Genomic DNA, 17,868 nt, shown 5'->3' on the forward strand with positions numbered 1-17,868 from the left:
CCCTAGGAGTTGTTATCAGATTTCAAAAATGCATCATTCAGATAAACATTTTGATGGAATTTGATGGAAAGTGTTTATACACTGTTTTCAATTGATGTCTAGGGCAAGGTACTACTCTCAAATTCTATAACTATATTTTTGATGTGTAACAAATTTGGGGGCTTACGGGTACAAAATGTTGGGAAAACAAGGGAAGAATTGAGGGATATGTTGGAGAAATGTGTTCATTTGTGTACATATAATAAATAGGGACACCTAGTGCTATATTTCTCTCTAAACCATGGTGTAGAATGAATTGTCATAGTAGAGTACTGACTGACAACATTATAAGGAAAATATTTCACACATTTTCTACTGACAGTCTGCACTGAGCATACAAGCTCTTGGTACATTGCAGTCTTGATGGACCTGTAATGGAATTTAATAATTAGTTTTTTTGCTTTTTACTTATCAACTCATGATCATTGATAGCTCTCTTTCCTCTTGTTAGTTCTTTGGATGTTGTTGAAGGTTGCTTTTGGAAACAAAACTCTTTCTGAAGGCAGTCTTAGAAAAAGTCTGTTCTTTATTTTGTTCTCTAAGAGAAACCAGTTAGGATCCAAATATTTTAGATTTTCAGAGAAATTCCTTCTTCCTCCTGATCAATGTCTTTGTATAAAACATCATTTAGTAAACTTTTAATTATATGTTTACTTCAAAATATAGCAATTTTGGAATAGTAAATTATTGCAATAATTGTGGTATACTGATAAAGTGTAGTAAAAATTTTAGTGTAAGTTGTGCTGTGATGCACTAAGTTGTTTATCAACTAAGTTGCCAGTGCAATTAAAGTTTCCTTATAAAGGGAAAATCCAGGGCATGTTTCAAGCAGAGGCATAGAAAGTAAATTCAGTCCCTTAGTGGAAAATAGACAAAAGTCAAGTTAAATTGTTAATACCTAACTGTTAGGAACTTGATGCAAAAAGATGCTGATTTGCAGTGTGGTTTGAAAATGACAAGAAATACATCATAATCAAAATCAATCAAAATCTGTTAAGTTCTGTCAATATCTGTGACATAGTAAGGGAGCTGTGTGCAGACATTTGAAAATAGTTGAAAATGTACACAATTAATAATTGTGGGCAATTACTAGTAATTTTCCCAGTACAAGTTTGTAAATGGTAGTGATGCTGTACTGGCATGTCAATGTAGGACTACTACTAGAAAAATGACACCAATAAAACCACATTTTTATATTGCTACAATCTCCTTTGCTAAGACTTGTACTTTTACTTGACATGTTTGTTTTAGTTTATGTTAAAGTAATTCCATATAATTGTACATTGAAATGCAGTAAGCAGGATGAAAACAAGTACATTCATCTATCAAAACTGTTTGAATTATTTCTTTATATTTTGCCAATTACACTGACATAACTTTCTCTTGCTGAGTGAATAAGTCTTACAGCTGATCTCTAAAGATCAACTGTGACTGTGGTTGGACCTGCTCCTGAAAGAGATCAGTGGTAGTAAAAAGTGAGTAAAATAGTAGAGAAAATGTGTTGCTGGATAGCAAAATAAGGGAAAAATTATACCTACTGTACTGAAGACTACTCTCCTGAAGGAGTTAGCATAAGTGTGGCATTTCTGTGCAGAGATTTCAGAGGCTTTCTACCACAGCAAGCTTTTACAAAACTCTCCTCTGACTCACTTTTAGTTTTGTTTTCCTTCAAGGGTATGTGCTCTTACATGTTTACTAAGTAAAATGGAATTTTGATTAGTATTTAATACATATTTATATATAATACATACGTGTGTGTATACGTATATACATTCTTATGTATATGTACTTGTTTCTTTGTCCTTCTTCTCTACAAGCAATCTTCAGTTATTTGAAGTGCATTACTTTGATGAATGTTTTCCCCCCACACTATTCTTATTTCACTTTACAAAGGAGACAAATCTGCCCATATTTCTGGTGAAAGTAGGAACCAGACAGTACTCTTTTGGCATGCAAATTCCATCTGCATTTTACAAATTACTCATTCTTTTTCTTTTGTTTGAAGCAACAAATAGAACATTCATACCACTTCCCATAAGGTATGTTGTGTGTAACCACTAAAGGCAGTGTCAGCCAAACAGCTGCCAAGAAAACCAGGGCCAGCCTACTGATGTGCACAGTGGAGGAAAGACGACTGCACTCAGATGTCACCTCTGTGAAATCTGTCCAACCTCTTTGGAAACAGGCTGACAATGCTGATGTCAATCTTGAACTGCACTCATGAGCAAGACTATGCCTTTGCTCCCTATGGATTCTCTAACCTTGCTGGAGTTTATTGGATTTCCTGACAAAAGAAGTTATATTTATTCACTTTTGCTATATGTGCCTCAAAAGGTGTCAGAGCATGTCCTGATCAGAAAGCAGGTGGTGAGAGTGATGCTGCAATATGGTTCAGTCTGGTTATATAAAATAGAAAACAGTTTCACAAAGTCATTTATCCAGTTCAATGCATTTGTAATTTAATTTTGTTTTTAAAGTAAAATACCAAAACAAAAGAGAGAGCCCATTTTAAAGACCCTCATCATTGAAATTTTGAGAAATAGCTCTTTTTCTCTCTTGTCCTTCAAATATATCCATAATTTCAGGCAAAACAGTCATTATTGTTTTGTGAGGACATAATTATGCATGTATCTGCTAAATTCATTTTAATTAAAAAGACATTTCTTTCACCTTGACCCTTTAGACTTTGATTATGCAAACAGTTTTGCGGGTTTGAGTATTTTTTTTGTTATATAAGTGTTTGCAGGTTAAGACTTATGTGCTGCATAACTGCAGATCATTTTCACATAAATAGAACTGTGACTTTTTCCAGAAATAAGTATCTTCTACAGATGCACAGTCTGTCCCTCTTGCATTCAGCTGTGACCTTGAAAACTGATTAACAGAATAGTACTCTAAGGGATGCAAGGCTTCACATAAAGCAAGTGAAGCATGTACAGGCCCTTGAGGGGTGCTTAGAGTATCTCATAGACTCTAATGGTAATTCCTTTCTCTTTTAAAGCTGTTAGGTGATTCTGGCTTGAGGCAATCCATAGTACTTTCCTCTTTAGTTAATTTTTGTGCTACAGATTTTATGAATTATCTTAGTACAACCTCTCTTTCGTGTTTTAAAGACAAAGTATGTCTTTGTCTGATATCTATATGTATGTATCTGGTATCTATATGTATGTCTGGTGTCTGTGTGGCTGTCTTCTTCAGCCACTCAGGTATTTTGGGTTGTTTTATTGATTTTACATGCATAAACTTGGACACAGTAAGAGGATGAAAAGTTAAGTAGAGTTATGATTGTCTAAACCTGAAAACAGAGTGGTGCTTGTGAAAAGCATTTAAGACCTCATTTCTTTCAACAGTAAGAACGACTATTTGAAAATATGCCATTTTCTACATTCCAAAAAGTAGTACATTGGTAGTTATTTAGTAACATTGGCAAGCTTTGAAAACCTGATTTCAAAACATAATTTATTCATTAATTAGAGACTTGTAGATTATTGTACTTTTGACTTTCTCATTCTCTATGTTTGTATTTGAATTATGTTTTCGTTAATGAAACACGACCTTCTGGAAGTCAGAATTGAGAAATAAAATACAATTTAAAGCATCCAACACATCCCTCTCAATCTTGCTGCCAATTTTTGTGTCTTTAAAATCAAATTTATATTACATGAACAGGGGATATAAGGTATTATTTATTAAGTCATTAAACTAGTAGAAGGCATTAAAAGAATTTTTGCAAGCAATAAAATATAAAACAGAAGGCAAGACTGAATAGTAGCTCATCTTAAACATCTGTAATGTGACCAGATACAGAAGTATAAAATATAGCATTCCCTGCACTCCTGCTTTTTGCATTCCTTGTTAAAAAATCTGGTACCAAAAGTGGAGACAGTTTTGTTGGGTTTTTGATCTCTCAAAGTTAAGGAATTCCTGTTTCTGAAGCTAGAGAGAATCGGGATGATATACAGATATTATTTGGCCACTTGGCAACTTCTGCTCTGGTTGCAGTGCCCTTCCCTATCTGGGACAAAGAAATTGAATCTCCTGAAAATTTTTGGTTTTCTTCTTTGTTTATTCTTTCTCTAATTTCTTCATTTAATATGATGTGCTTTTTATTATAACAAGGAATAAAATATTTCTAGAGAGGTGTCCTACTGTGCTGTTAGGGTCTCTATGGTGGTTTCAGTTCTGCAGAACATTTAGAACCAAACTGTGACCTCACATCAGTAAGTAGGTAAACCTGTGCTTGCTGCACCTGAATAATCCCATCAACACCAACAGGATCTAAATGCAGGTCTGTGTGCTTTGCTTGGTCAGAGCCCAGACTCATCCAATGTAATCATCCTGTACTTTCTGAGTGATATCCTCCAAGATGTAGTCATGGAATGTCTTTAATGAGTCTCTCAGTATGAGGTAGGATTTATAATGCTTTTTATCACAGGAAGCAGAGTGAATATTTAGGGGGGTTTGTTTTTCTTCTTTTGAGAATAAGACAGTTCTGGAAATATCTGCTGTCATGAGAATGAATTTCACTGGAAAGAGCTCTTGTCTCAATTCTTTGCTGTCTTTTCTGATTATTTGAGCTAATCTGTATGCTCATGAAAAATGTGTTTTGTATTATTTATCTTCCACTTTTCTGGGTCCTGATGCCTTGTAATGACCCCCTGTTTTCAGAGAGGTATTTATGTTTTTGATCATACTGTCTCAGAGCTTCCTGTTTTCTAGAAAAATACACTATCCATATTTGCAGTTCAGATGGTAGTTATCTGAGGGTTAAAGCATTAACACTAGTAATGAAGCATGTTAGAAATGTTTCTGATGAAAGTGATTATTTTTCTAACATGTTGAACAATATTCTTGGCCTTTCAAAATATGTTACAGAATTGAGCATTCCTTTGGATTCTAGTTACTCATCAGGAAATAGGATGCTATTACTCTGTGTTCATGTTCCTTTCCTTTGAGTTTGTTTGTTCTTTTCCAAATGTATGAGTATGTTATTTCTTCTTTTTCTACAAGATTCATAAGATTCTATTAAGCTCCTAAGGAAGTCAGGAAAACATTCTTTGAATTCTTTTCTTCCCTTGTCTCTTTCCTTCTCCCTGCTGTGTTTAATAGATTCTGCGAAGTTTTGGTGGTTTTTTGTTTTTTTTTTTTTAATGTTGAAGGAAAAAAGGAAAGGAGGAAAAAGGGAATGAAGGCTTTACATTAGATCTGCCAAGAATGTTCAAGAGGTCATTTATGATACCAGCAAGCATCTTTACTTTTTTATTTTAAAATAAAATTGTTTCCTTATTGTTTTATACAAGCAGTATACAGTCATGTAGTTGAATTTTACTGTAAGAAATTTTTTTAAATGCAGTATGAAGGAGATTGGGCAGTATTGCACTGACCTTGGTTATAAGTGCTAATGTTAAGTAATAGTTTTTGACACTTGGGCAGAGTATTCCATTAAAATGGCTATCTTTAAAAAAAACTTCCACTTAGCATTTATTAATGTCTGTCTTATTGTTTACCATATGCCAGGGTGAAAAACATCCTACAGGTGAAAACATTATATTCTGAATTGGTGGGGTTTTTTCACCTTCAGTAGAACTTTTAACATTGCATTGCAGTTTTATTTATTTTATTTTAGCATGGCTTTTCCTACTGTGCATATAATCACATGCCAATGAAAGATTGATTCTGCAAAGCTGTGAGTACTCAGGTTCTAGAACAGGATGTTATTTAAACATATGCTTGACTTTGAACATGTGTCATGGCTAAATATTCCAACAGAAGGATGCTTTTTTTCATTAGCTTTTTATTTTTTCCAGTTACCCCTTACAAGTTTTTTCTTTACTAATACCTTGTCTTGTCAAGGTCACATCACAATATCTGAATTTTTAGGGCAAAGGTATACAGATACCATAAGAGGATATATTTGCAAAATCTCAGTGGGAGTAACTGTCTGTCTTCAAGTGGATGAGTTTCAGAACCTGAGACAGATGAAATACAAAACTGACTTGGAAACTAAAAATTGGAGCATTCTTTCCTTGTTTGGTTATTGGAAGTTCTCTTGTAGATGTTTCTTTTTAAAAAATAACTCTTGGTCTCCATACACTATCATGTTCCTCTGATGTTTAAACTTCCTTTGCTACTTTTCTTAAATTTAATTAGAGTGGAGTTACAGTGCCAGTTAGTACAATAAGCATGAAGTCAATGGTTTGTAGGAAAAAAATGGTTATTTAACTAACAGCAGAAACCAGAGAAGTAGCAACTTGATCTACACTCAGTTCCTGTAGGTGAAATATTCTGTGTGTATTGACACACAGTCCACTTTGTGCCTTGGATTTCTGAAAGGTTGCTTGTGTAACTGGCATTGCAATAGCTGCAAGTGGAAAGGAAAATAAATGGATGAAGACTTTCCAAACTCAGACCTATACTAACATTTTTTGAGTTGCCTGTCAGAGAAAAAAATACTGGAGGCATGACCACAAAAATTTTTTAAAAAATTTGCCCAGTGCTGAAGAGCACAGATGTGTGAAACCACTACACCTGTATGAGGTTTCTTCAGATACTTCGATATTGCTTGTAAAAATTGAGCAATCATTCAGCAATGATGTGTTGAATACTGTGAGGTGGAATGAGTATCTTTTGCACATTAAAGGTTATCATATACTGTGGCTTGACTGATGCTCTAAACATTCCAAACCTTTTATTGCAGGAAGATGTGCTATCGGGTTGGGTCTGATTATGCCAGCTGCTTCCCTCATGTTCTCAAAGAAATATTGGAAGGCTTGCTTGCCTTCTTCAAGCTTTGACTTACAGCACAACAAAGTGAGGAAGCCTACTTTTTTCTAACTGGGGGACCTTGATAAATTATGATTTTTCCCATGCAGAACAGCCTCTTGTTTTTCAACATTTTACAGATGTGAGAAGTTTGTCTGTATGGTTTCAGTCATTATGTGCTTTTTTTTTCATTTATGCAACTTTGCTGTTTTGCTCAGCTAGTGGGGTTTGTATAAAATTGGAATGACTTCACTGAGTCAGCTAACATAGGTGGCTGGCTGCTTGAAAATTGTTGGAAGAGGCAAGCAGCCAGCAAGGCTTGTTGCACAGCCAAGAATATGGTATAGAAAAATTTGAGGTTTTAAAATAAGATTTATCACTGCTCATTCTTGGCAAATTCTTTCATGGTGACAATTAATATCTGGTCAAAAGTTGTTAAACCAAAGTATGCATGGAGCAAATTGCAAGTAAGTTTTTATCCCTTGCTTCAAAAGATTTAAAGGATTTCTCACCAGTGTGAGACTAGGGATTAAGTATCACATTCTGGTGAGGATGTTAACTGCTGCCATGGGTGGGATTTTGATTTTGGGTTTGAGGCCCAGTGTGGAGAGTTCTATAGGGTTTAATGGTTGGTTTGTTTTGGTTTTTTTCTGTAAAAAGTGATTTTTTCTGTATTATGTTTTTACCAGGAAGGACTCAGAAAATATTTGTCTGAAAAACTGGCTGCTTGGACAAAATTGCTTACAATTTCAGAAAAGGAGATAAAAAACCAAAAACAAAACAGTCAACACCATCATCCTTATTCATTCCAAGACAAAGAATTTTAAAGATAGTGGGAAGTTCTATTCAACTATGTTTTTATACACAATTGACACGTCGTGGATTCAACATTGAGTGATCTAAAGAAAAATAAATTTTGGACTTCCATAAGTTTTAATTCAAGTGACATTCTTTTCCTTAGCCTCTTCACTGCTATCAGATTCTTGATGCTTTGTTGCTCATGTGTGCTTATGCTTGAGTATGTTCTCCCTGTCTCTGCCAAGTACCTACCTCTCCAACTCATTCTACCATGAAAGTCCTGATTTAATTTCTTCTTACATTTGTAAGGTTTTCCTTTTCACAAACCACCCTAGAGTTCTTTTGTATTTGATTGGCAACTTCCAGTTTTGTTTGTTTGATTTAAAAAAAACCAAGGCAATTAGAAAGTTTTATGGAGTGAAATATTTTATGAGCTTATTTTATGAACATAGCTTTATTGTCATAATCTTAAATGGCAATGACATGAATTTTCTCTGCTGGGTGAGTTATTAACAACTTCTGAACTCCTGCCTTCAGAATGATCTTTTTTTTTTTTTTTAATTTTATTTTATTCTGCTTTTCTAAATCTCTTTTAATGATGCCTTCTAGGTAAAGAGATAATTTTATGTGAACTTCTGAAAACAGAGCTTTGTGGCTGAAGCTTTGCTTTGTGACCTACACGCATATTTTGACAATCAAGGTTGTTGAAATACTTTTGCCCTTCAAGAGGGTAAAATAAATAATTTACAAAGCAGATTTTAACCAAATACTAAAACAGAGATACATTTACCTTGGAATGTAAAGTCTTATTAAATTAAATGCCTAATAATTGAGTCAAATATAAAGCTGCAATTCTCATGGCTGTGGGATGCTGCAGCAGTGAAGGTAATTGTTGGCAAGGTACCCCATGAAAGCAGATTGATCTCCTGCATTCATTTTTGTGCTTCTTTACATTTTCTCTGGACAGACCATTCTAGTGACCAGAATCACATCCAGCTTGGTGCTAACTACAGAATTGCTCTGCTTGCTTTGTGCTTCTTTGTATCCCAAAACTTAGCTTTTCATAATGTCACATATACCAGGTTCAGCTACATGTGCTCAGAAAAAGGAGAAAGAAAAAACAAACCCAAAGAAACAAAAAAAAAAAAAAAAACAAAACCCAAAACCCAAACAACCAACAAAACTTATAAGCTTATTAAGATTACCTTTCCAGTGTAAGATTATTCTGTAAGAAATCCCCTGAAGTTTTGTCTAGGTTAAAAGACCCGTTAGAACAGGACCTGTACAATATCCTACTGAAGCTGGTATTCTACATCTTTCTAAGTTTTACCTTGAAGAATTCTTTTTGTTTTTTACCCTAAAGTTTCTGATACTCCATTTTACCTAACTGTTTCTTGGTAAAAAATATGTAATTTAGTTGTTTCTCGCTATCAGTTGGCTGTAGAAGGATATATTTTGTAGTTTGTGATTCTTGGTCCCAAAACAATAGGCATGCTTTCTTTTAAAACCACAGCTTGGGTTTTTTTTTTTTTCTTCTTCTTTTTATATCTCTCATTTATTCTGCTTCTCTAGGCCAGATTGACGTCTTTTTATCTATTGTCATATTAGACTTTTTTCCTCTATTTATTTTCTTCTCTTGATTCTCTGCATTTTATGCGAGCTTACATTGTCTGATTTGAACTAAAAGTAAAATGCTTTGAACAGAGAATTTCATCCCATTTGAGATTTATTTACTGTCTGGAGCTCTATTTACCCTGAGCACATGAAAATTATTTCCATGTGAATCTTCATGTAGCATTTGAATTTGGAGCTAAGCTTGACCAACTGCTAGGTAACAACTGTTGACAAAAAATTATTCATATTTCATTTTTTAGAGCCGCAAAAATAATTTACTCTTCTCCAGTAAATATATTCTTGGAGATTGTGCAGATTTGGCTTTTCACTTCTGATACTTCATTATGTCTTTTTTTTTTTTCTAGTATCCATCTTTGACAGATTTCTTCTGCCCTGTCTTCATTTCAAATTCATTGCAGTGACTGACCGTTCATTTGAAAAATTAACTTAAAATTACCATATGTCCTCTCTGAACTAAACTGAGTTCTGTGCTTCACTGCTTCCAAATTTCTACAAGAATCTGTTTCTCTAAATAGTTAGCACTTTTAGGTGTTGGATAGGAATTCCAAATGCACAGTTCTATGACAATTTTGTATTTGAAGTATGACTAAATGAAAGAGCGTAGTTCTTTTTCAGCTTTTAACTTAGTGTTACAAAATTAAAATACAAGGGACTTCACAACCACTGTAATTTTGTGGGTGATTGAGCTGAATATGTGCACTTTTAGTTTGGTAGGAAGTAGGAAATGGACATAGAGACAAAACTACCATGTATATCTTTTCTATTTTCATTTTTTCTTACTGTACATCCCACAGCAGAACTCCATTCTAAGTTTGGGCTCAAACAATAGTAGTAGTCTTCCAAAATGTTACCACTGCCCCCTGTATTTTAGAAGTTAAGTGCTTTACTTTCTCCAGTAATTGATTTCTAGGTAAACTATTGTTAGGCTTAAAAAAAAAAAAATCTCATTTTCTTTCTTATCTTAGATTATTGTTAGGAATGTATTATTCTTATTGTTCTTTTCCATAATACTTTTTAGATATGTGTTCTTCCAGAAACTTAGCAATCACACTTCAGTTCATAATCAGTCCATAATCAGTCTCTGATGTGTTGTGTGTGGTGAGAATGTCACTGACTAGAGAACTTTGCGGTTGCTGGCAGTGTCTGAAGTGAGATCATTTTTGTATCACTCTGTCCAGTGTCCACGTTGTTGGAGACGTGTATATGGGCATCCCAAAAAGGCAGCACTAAGAGTCTCAGCATAAGGAAAAAATCTTTCTGCTTCTCACTAAGGAATCTGACCACTCAGATGTGAAGTGACTCCCCGTGCACTTTGCACTATTTTTCAGTTCCATCCAGCATATAGAAAGGTTCCTCAGATGCAAAGTCCATATGAGCTGATCCTGGGCATCATTTTTTGAAAACTAAAGAATTCCCAATTTGCAATGATGTTTACGGACTTTGTCTCCTTGACTTCCTTAGAGTCCTTTTGCTTGGAATGTATCCATGCTGCAGATGCTGTATTACAGAAATTTCAGTTTATGATGACAGTCATGGGTTTCCTGTTGTTTTGGTCTCATACTTTTGATCAGTAAGCCAATTAATGTGGAAATGTGTTTGTGAAAAAAATACACCAGAAGCAGATCAGATATTCTTCATGTAAATGAGGTAGTGACTGAGATATAGGATGTGTGTTGCTGTAAAAGACAATGTTCTTGTAGCTGAGATTAAATTCAGAGAGATTTTTGGACACTGTTGCATGTTTCAGCAGCAGCCTGCAGAAGGCATGAGGAACAGTTGGATAGTGAGTATTCATTCGCTGAAGCAAAAGCAGGTTTAAACAACCATTGATTTGATGATGTCACAGGCAAAGATGTATTAACTAGACCATCTAACTTTTCTATAGGTAGGAACATTTTTTAAATTAACTGGTGTAGCATTTTATTTTGGGAAGTGTTGAAAACCTCTCTCACTGAAGAATTAATTTCTGCTTCATTTTTTTTTTTTTCTGAACAGCTCACAAATCAGTGCAAGGCCCATTTCACACTTGATGTGAAAAGTCATAGTTCTCCATTTTATGGCAGGGATGTTCATGGACAGACAAGGAAAGTCAGCCTACCTCATCCTTTCCAAAGGATGAATTGCTAGTTCAGAGAAGAAACATTCTAAAATGTGCCTAAATGTAATTTTCTTTATATTAGTAAAATATTAAGGAAAGGTATGGGTATGCAGAATTAGGGTCTCTTCCACTGTGAAAGATGTGGTCTGGTGGGACACCTTGCATTCATGAGGCAAAGCATTGGTGGAGAGACAGTGCCAGTGAGGTTGCTATTTCTTTGCTTTGCTCTTCCAATAGGAAGAGCAAAATGGGGAGACAAGCAGCCCTACCTACGTGCCAAAACCCTAAGCATCAGTAGATTGATTAAACTGGCTCTCCCTGAGTCCATGCTTGCATTTTTTTTCTTAAGTCTGTAAGATTAGAAACAAGCATTTTCAAAAGAACCCATACAGGTGAGTCTGGTAATGGTGCTTCACAAGGGCAAGGTTGATGCTGGAGTCCTTTTCTTGTGAGGTGCATTTGGTGACTCATTTGGCAAGACACAATTCTGGAAGAGGGGAGCACCTTGTACATTTGGTTGCACCTCTCATGCCCTCTTCTTAAACAATCATTTACTGTTTATTATGATGGGAAACAATAATGCTTAAAAAAACATAAGTAGCTCAGAGTAATCAGCTGCTTTGCAGGCAGACACTTCCTGCGTTCCCTGGGGTTTCTATCAGCAAACTGTAGTAATGATGCTGATTTGCACAGAGCTATTGTTTCAGCTGTAAATACCTGAATTGATTACCCAGGAGCCCTGGTCTCAGTGTAGCATTGTTTTCCTTTGTTCTTCATTGTGTTAGGTATCCTGCATAGCAGGGGGCCTGTAACCACGGCAGAGTCACCTTGGGACTCCAAGTATGGCAATCTAAATGAATTCTTTGTTACTGTAAATTACAAACAGTACAACAGCAGCCTGCTGCCACTTTTATAAATATGTATGGTTTACCTGCCAATGAAATTATGGTGAGGGATAGATCAAAGTGAATTAGTACTTGTCAAGCAAATTTGATTAGTCATTTTGGACTTTAATTTTATTCCCTTTTCTCTCATTTGTGACACAGTAACAAAATTAATGGTTTTGCTCTCCTTATAGGCAAAGCTGTTGATCATGCTAAAAGTTGGTTTCAGAAAATGCAGCATTGACGAGTGATTGTTCTGTGCAGACCATTTTGATGCCACATCTGATGCATGTGTTGTGCCCATAGTGGTGGTGTGCACTTGTCCATGGTGAGGTGTGAGCTCTGTCTTGTGCACATCTGCACAGTGCTGGCTGTGCAACACAGAACCTCTGCTCTCTTCTAGTTCTTGCTGGAGGACTGCTCTCCTTGCCCACCCCTCCTCTCTTTTGAGAGACAATGTACAATGGAAATTTCTGGTTCAGCCTCACTTTAAAGTGGCTGAAATATTCCAAGAAGCCATCAACATTTCTTTCTTTCTTTCCATTTCTGGTTTCAGCCTGTAATTATCACTTAGCAAACAAGGCCTCTTTATAGCAGGTGGTGTCTCTTCACCTTAAAATAGTCTCAGACAATAAATTATCTACCAGACTAAGCAATTATGTTCTACTGTCTTCACATGCCTAGAAATTATCTGTAAACGGGCACTTGAAAAGAAATATTCCTATGAAGATCAGAGATGAGAATAAAGAAAACCTACCTACATTTGTTAGGGAGAGCCAAGTCTCACAAACAACTTTTTTTATTGTGCTGACCCAGATGTGCAGATGGAGCTTAAAGATACGTGTTAGCCGAGGGGGACTCCTTCCAGAAGAAGCAATGCAAGACAGACATGAGAAATCAGAGGAACTGGGACAAAATAGCAGGAGTTTTCTGTTGTTTTTTCCCTTTTCTTGGTGTACTCTGAGGCTAGAATTCATTTATCCCACAGGTAAAGGAATGAAAAAAGGAAACATTTTCATTACTCTTTGTTGCTGCTATTGTTTTGCCAAAGCATCTGAACAGTCCTATACGTGCTTCCTAAAACAAACAATCCCTTGAAATTAATTTTAATAAAACATGAATGATTCTGTGATGGGTACATTACTCAACCCTGCAGCAATAAATTAAGGACACACACCCCAAGGGGAAATCCTGCCCTAAACAATCATGTTCCCACAGTGTAGAAGTCTGAGATACTGGAACACTGAAATTGTGAGAAATTAGATCCTGATTCCACAAGCATATCTAGCAACAATACTGCAAGTAGTCTCCAGTGGCTTTAACTGGCTAACTGCTTGTCTCTGCTATAGGAAGAGTCACAGTCATGCCCTCTGTAGATACTTTTCCAGATGCAGCCTCTACTGAATTATTGGCTTTTTTCAATGAAAATACTCATACCATTGCATGGCAGGGCTTTCCGTGGACAACTGAGGCCAGTCAGTTTGCCTCGTTGTCATTTAAAAGATGAATGGCAACCATCCTGAAGTCACAGGTCCCAAGTTTGTATTCTAGATGTGGAAGGCTTTTGTGCTTGCTTTTACTTTTGCAAAGTAAACAATGCAAAGAGTTAGTAGGTAGGAGTACCCTGTGTTGTGTAACACTGTGTTTGGTTTTTTCAAAACTGCTTTGTGGTAGCTGACACAAACCAAACTATCATGCCAGATGAGCATTCTGTGCATCCATTTTATAGGCTAAAAAATCGTGTAACAGGAGCCAGAACCAACACATACAAAGCTGCGGGCTTGCAAGGGGTTGCTGAAGTAAGCAGCTTGTGTTTGGGAACTGCTGAGCCCTTGGGGATCTTGTTTACTCCCCAGGGATTTAGATATCTTCACAACCTTTATCAGTGAGATTATTTGCTGAGTTAAGAAAATGCTAATCTTCAGGCATTTCTACTAGTCTGGAGAATTTCTCCAGCTAACACAGGGAATTGCAGAGTAGGGACAAAAGTCTTCTCCACACTGCTGCTTCTGCTGGCAGCAGGGCTCAGGAACTCCTCCTGCCTTGTTGCAGTGCGGGGCTCCCGCAGCGGTGTGCTGGCAGGCTGCTGCAGGGCAGCTCCTGCACACAGCAGATGGCAAAGAGATCCAACCCAAGCTCTGGGCGAACTTCAGAATGCTCAATTTTGTCATCCTGCTTTAGTTTAGTAGTTAGCTCCTCAGGAGAAATATCATCTGTGCTTCTGCCTTTGATTTTATCTACAGCAGCAGTGTAACTCCCTGACTGAGGCATCTGGTTATTTCAAAACAACAAATAGCAAGTCTTATTAACATAGAAGTTGTGCTGTTGTTTTCTTATATGCCTCTTGTGGCCAAGCAAGGACTAACATGAATTTAAAAACAAAAAATAATAAAAATCTAAGTGTGTTTAGTCCATCTGGATGCATAGAATTCTGTCTACAGCTAAATATCAAACAGCAGGAACAGAGAATGGGAAAAATGTAACCCAAAATAACTCATTAAATGAAACTAAGTTTACTTCAGATATATCATCTGTAGCTGAATTACCTTTGTCAGGCTTTGGCCAGGATGATCACAAGACTTATTCATCAGTGCCTTTTATTTCAGTACTATCAACAATTGCTTTTCAAAATGTTTTGATAATTGTTACAGGCCTAAATACATATTTAGAGTCAAACTGGTTGTGTAGAAACAGGTTTTTTAGGATTTCAATTCAAGAAAAATATGTGGGATGAATTACAGCATTTGGATATCTTCCAGCTGCTGTATCTTAGACAGTAATGTTTGGTCCAGATTCTTCTTATAATTTTGCCAAGCTCCAGTGATAAGGCAAGGATTACTTTGGCCTGTGGAAACTATATGAACTAAAATTCAGTTTTGCATGAGAAAACAAAAAATGTGACTATACCAGTTGAAAAATTACTTTGGTGTTGAAAAGGGGATTTTAGTATACTTTAAAAATATATGGTTATTGAATTGCATTGGGAAGAAAAACACCTTTTTAAAAGAGAAGAGAAATTATTTCTGTTGTTTATACTCTTTCAAAGAACCACATATCATGTTGAAATGGAGGTCAGGGAATTTGCTGTCCTACCAGGAAGGAAAACAGCATTCTGAGAAGAAGTCTCAAGTGGCCGTAGCATATCGGCTGCTCATCAGTGAGTGTGCCACGTTAGGCTTGGCTGCCTAACCCATTATCCTGCTTGTTCCTGTGTCTGCTGCTTCAGTGGAGCTGGCTTCTCTGGTGGCCCACAGCTGAAGAGTTTTAAATGGCAGCACAAGGTCAGGGAAGTTCTCTTGGACATGACGTTTTACTAATTAGTATCTAAAAATATTCTGACCTGTCAGGATTGCAGGTGGACAGATGCTATTCCAGTAACCATGGTGGATGAGACTGAGACAAGTTTTCAGGATAGGTTAGCAGATGGCAAAGGAAACAATTGGCTTTTTAAGCTTAATGAACCCAGAAGCCTCTTTGCTCAGAAATGTGTGAGTTTGTGGGGTTTTTTTGAGATAGCTGGTAGCAGAGCGATGTTGTGTTTTGTTACAAGCTGGGGAGCTGAAGCTGCATGGGAGGCTTTGGGCTGATGGGATCTCTGCTTGACACAGATGTTGGGTGCAAAATACCGCCAAGCTGCCCCAGCTGCACTTGGCACACAGGTATAGGCAGTGTATACCATGGCAGAATGACAAACGAGGAAATCCTTATGGATGGGTTTATGAGGGCTTTCTGAATTAGTTACATGTTGAGGTTTGTGTGCCATAATTGTTTCTTTCATTAACCAGGAGCATCATTTTAATGCGTGCTTCCAGTTTTGTACCTTTTTAGGATTGCCTTTTTCTCAGTTATTATTTTGTATATGGGAGACACTGGTAAAGAAATAGAAGCCATCCTGCCCATATAGAAATTTTCCAATAATGGTATAGTCAGTAAACATTGAGATGTCTGCATTTTCCTGACCTTGCAGGTGGCAGAAAGCTGCTGTGATACCAGATGTTAGGCTAAAATAAGAAATAGAAAGAGACGTTATTGGGACACAAATTGCATGGTTTTTACCCTTAGAATTTAATTCAAAAATGTACTATATAGCTTGTCTCTGAGACTCCAGAGTGTTTATTAGAATATTAAATTTTATATGTAAGATTTTCAGGCTTAAAACTGTTCTATTGTACATGTACTTATGATCATGTTTGTGCTCTAAATCTGAAGGAATGAGAACTTTGTCTTAGAGTATAAACTAACAATGCTGGAACTTAAACAGCATCACCTGATTCTTCATTAACAACTGATGCTCTGGTCACTTTTTACCAATTAAGTAGATGCTGAAGGGACATACTTTCCCTTCAGTTCCCATTGTGCTTCTTGGATCCTCATAAGTTGCTGCAAACAGTAATAATGGGAAAGCTGCAAATACGGTTTGATGATTTTATTTTTTTAGGAGAAAAAGGCCCATACTCTGAATTTCAAAAATGTAAATTATATTTGCTAAGTATTCCTTTTTCATATTGATTGCTAAAAAATTGAAATGACAAAAAAAGTAAAAACATTAGGATTTATTTATAACTTGTGTTTTTCTCCAGCAAATCACAAACATGCTTACACAAAATCAAATTTTGTGCCTTCTTTGCTGCAGTGTAACCATACTCCCTTGCAGTGAAATTAATATAGTTAGTTCAGTACAACAGTACAAATTCTTCTTTCTTTGTAAATCCTTCCCTTCAGATATATTGCTGAAGAGCTAGGGGAACTGCATTAAAGGTATGCTGCTGAGTAAAACCAGATACATGGCCAGTGCTAATATCATATCCACTGTTCCTAAAATTTTTGTGTGTGTAGAGAAATCTGTATAATTCTCCATCTTTGCCAGACCAAAAGAATATCAAAGACACATTTAAGAATGAAGCCTGAATATTTCCTGTGTTCCAAGATCTGAGAAGTTTGAGATTTTTAATGCATATCAACTTATGTACTTACAACATTTTTCTGAGTTATATTGACTAACTGCAAACTTAGTTGGTTTTGTTTCTATACTTTGAGGCCAATTTGTCTAAATTTCTAAATAGTATTTGCTTTCATCTCTATTATTATTAATTTTTTGCTGTGCTAATGGCCAAGTTATTCTGTAAAAAATTAGTTTTTCTCTTCTGTGACTCCATATACAAACAGAATGTGTGTTTTTGTGAACAAGTGCATGTGCATTTGCACATTTGTGCAGGTGTGTGGATGTTTAGTATATGCAAGTAGAGTTATAAATACTTGCATTTACACATGCATATTTATACTTGTGCTTATGAATGAAATTCTTTAATAAGGAGCTAAAATATAAACTGGTTAGATTTGTTTATCTTTGATTTTGTTTTGTTTTTTCAAATACATACCAATGATGACTCACATTCTTTTACTGGCATATTTATTTCAAATCTGAAGTAATTGACAGATTACTTTCATTTTTGATGCTATTAGCAGTGCCTTTGCCTTTCAAAATAGGAAGGTTAAGGCTATGTAAAAGAATGCAACAAATATGATACGTGATGGAAGGTAACAGCAGCCTGGAGTAGATGAGGTGCCCATGGAGCACTAAAAGATTAAAGGAGGGTAAAAGGCTAAGGAAGACCAGCTGGCTCGGGAACATATTGCTGTTCAGAGTGCATT

At 36.0% G+C, this 17,868-nt stretch overlaps 1 protein-coding gene and 1 long non-coding RNA gene across 4 annotated transcripts in view; both read left to right on the forward strand.

Moving 5' to 3' along the window:
• PRKN (parkin RBR E3 ubiquitin protein ligase) overlaps positions 1–17,868 on the forward strand; it is a 689,640-nt gene that overhangs the window by 348,000 nt on the left and 323,772 nt on the right. The gene's annotated exons all lie outside the window — the stretch shown is intronic.
• LOC135445728 (uncharacterized) lies at positions 4,326–7,515 on the forward strand. The gene is made up of 3 exons (XR_010439587.1): positions 4,326–4,446; positions 6,737–6,849; positions 7,491–7,515. It is a non-coding gene; the product is annotated as an uncharacterized LOC135445728 (long non-coding RNA).

This window comes from Zonotrichia leucophrys, chromosome 3 (genome assembly GCF_028769735.1).
Source record: "Zonotrichia leucophrys gambelii isolate GWCS_2022_RI chromosome 3, RI_Zleu_2.0, whole genome shotgun sequence".
Lineage (NCBI taxonomy): Eukaryota > Metazoa > Chordata > Aves > Passeriformes > Passerellidae > Zonotrichia > Zonotrichia leucophrys.